The sequence below is a fragment of the Suricata suricatta genome, chromosome 3 (assembly GCF_006229205.1).
Source record: "Suricata suricatta isolate VVHF042 chromosome 3, meerkat_22Aug2017_6uvM2_HiC, whole genome shotgun sequence".
Lineage (NCBI taxonomy): Eukaryota > Metazoa > Chordata > Mammalia > Carnivora > Herpestidae > Suricata > Suricata suricatta.
The window spans coordinates 86,812,588-86,815,245 of record NC_043702.1 but is presented as its reverse complement, the minus strand read 5'-3'; the positions used below and the strand labels follow the sequence as shown (position 1 = coordinate 86,815,245).

The 2,658-nt window shown below is 36.7% G+C and overlaps 1 pseudogene; it reads right to left on the bottom strand.

The window, feature by feature from the left end:
* Positions 1–454: 454 nt before the first annotated feature.
* Positions 455–1,425, bottom strand: LOC115287027 (annotated as a pseudogene).
* Between the last annotated feature and the right edge of the window lie 1,233 nt (positions 1,426–2,658).

Below are 2,658 nucleotides of genomic sequence, written 5' to 3'. Positions count from 1 at the left end.
GGATTCTTTCAGTGGTGTCTTATTTTTCAGTAGATGTTAACTATTCTTCTTGTGAGAGAGATCAAATTCAGGAACAGCTAAGATGTAGCCATCTTGGTAATGTCACTTGTATTTGATTATTAAGTATGGCTTGGAATTTCCTTCCTAAACCTGTATGTGATAAAATCACGTATCCAGTAACACTAAATGATGAAACTATCCTTTACACATTTATTTATATTTCCACTTTGTTATTCATTAAGATATGATAGAGTGATAGGTTTATTTTTACATTCTGAATTCATTCTATTACTCTTTTTTTAATATTGTTTTATTGAAAAAGGTACATGAAAACTACCCATGTGTACAACCCCATGTGAACATAACAATTAAGCCTCCTCACACCTTCTTTTGTCTTCTAAAAGCTTAATTTCTTTGAAGTAATGTTTTGCACATTTCAGCAATAGTAGCCCAGTTAACTTGGTTCTTTTTTCCCCAGGTTCAAAACAAAATCAAACTCCTCTAAAGTCAGGGGATGAATTGAGAGTCTCTGGGAGTAAAGAGAACCAGACATATATATATTTTTCTAATGTCTCAGGTTTTTATTTAAATTCTAGTTAGCTAATGTAAGAGTCACCTTGGGAGTCACCTTGGGATCGCAACCATAACATATAGTGTAATATTAGTTTCAGGAGTAGAATTTGTTGATTCCTCACATACATATGACACTCAGTGCTCATCACAAATTAATGCTCTTTAATCCCCATCACCCATTTAGCCCATCCTCCACCTCCCTCCTCTCCAGCAATTCTTAGTTTGTTCTCTGTAGTTAACAGTCTCTTTTATGGTTTGCCTTTCTAAGAAAGCCATATTTTTAAAGGGCTCAGTGATGAGTTTTGAGCTCAGGCAAGGTAATGAAATGCTTCGTCATTGGAACAAACTGTGGATCTACCAAGGACCATTTAGGATTGTCTTCTTTGCTGGATGGGTCATAATGAGGATTGTTTTTCTCAAAATGTGTGTGGTCTGGGTAAGCCTCCTTCATAAGTTTCACAAATTCTGTGATGCCTGGTTTTTTGCAGTTGCTATGGTAGAAGAAGGCTTCTCCTTCAGCTTCATGGCTGGAAAGAAGTTCCAGGCCTGTCCTTGTAGTTTCGAGCACCATCCCAGCATTCCGTCTGCCTGGACTGTGCTTTAAGACTCTCAGTACTGAACTTTACATTTACGCCTTTCTCTGGTTGACTTTCTGGCTCTGACTTGCATCAACCGGTAACTGCTTAGATTCCTCCCACATTTTTTAAGGGCTGGTCTTCCTAGGACTGGAGTTACCCACTTTAACTGATGTCCTGGCTGGGTTCTTAGTCTTGATATGTTTTTCAGCTAGCCTCTTATTGTCTGGCCCAGCAGCTTCAGCAGCCCAACCAGACTCTTCTGGGGCCTTGGCATGGTCTCCCTGTGGGGATGTTCTCTCACAACGCTGACCCTACTACCCGGCAGACCTATCACTTTCGTTATCTTTTTTATTTATTACAGCTTTATAATAAGCCTTGATATTTAGCAGGATAAGTCTCCTTGTTTTGTTAGTCTTTCTCATGAATATCTTAGATATCTTAAGATCTAATATTTCATAAATATTTTAAAAAATCTTTCTCAGCTGTCAACCAGAATCTCATTGAATTTGTAGAATTATTATTTGTATGGACTATTGTCATCCATAATCATTGTATACTTATGACTTTAGTTATTCTATTATTATTTCCATAGTTTATGTTCTTTTTCTTAAATTCTTGCAGGACTTCGCTGTTGTTATTAAATTTATACCTAGCACCATATAATGTTTGTTGTTATTGTGAATTATAGTTTAAAAAATCTGGTATTTACTAACGTGGAATCAATAACTGTGCATCTCTCAGATATACCTACAAGAATAAACCTGTTGCATAGCGTTCAGTCAGATAACAGCCTAAGTTGTCTACCTCTGGGATCCATTATAGTGTTTGGAGTATACACACTCTCCCTAAGCAGCTCCAGCCAATGGCTGAGCATGATAAGCACATTAGGGCCTCGTGTTGATTTCTGTACACAATACTCCTCTATAGGCAATGTTTGCCCTACAGCTCTCTGCTGGGCTGCCTACGGCTTTTTTAGAGCAGCATTGCTCCTTTGCAGTCTTCCTTCCTATTTCTTTAAATTTGTGAAGAAACAACATATTTCATAAAAAATAGGGTTTAGTTTAAAATATTTACATAAATTTGTAATTTGAAAAGCTCTCATTCTGCTACTGAAATAGTTTGTAACCTTTTTGTCATCAGCATTCTGTCAACAGAATTCATAATATGATGTGACTTTCCATGTCCCAGGACTCAATTTATCATGCTGGGCTTTTCACCAGAGGGAATGAAGGTTTCATGAACCATGGGCAAAAATCATCTGATTAGATCTCAGTCCCAAGCCCAACTTGCCTTTCCCAACCCAGAACACATTTTTATTTCCAATTGAAACAAATGTGATCTGCCAAAGAATTTGAGTTCATATTGTTACTGAAATATAGGAAACTTATAGGGAAATACATGAAAGATCATTAAAATGCACTCATAAATTTTCATATTGTCAAATATAGAGAAATATAATACAGGTTAATTAAGCCAGGGGATATGAATGCTGCACCAAAAATTCAGT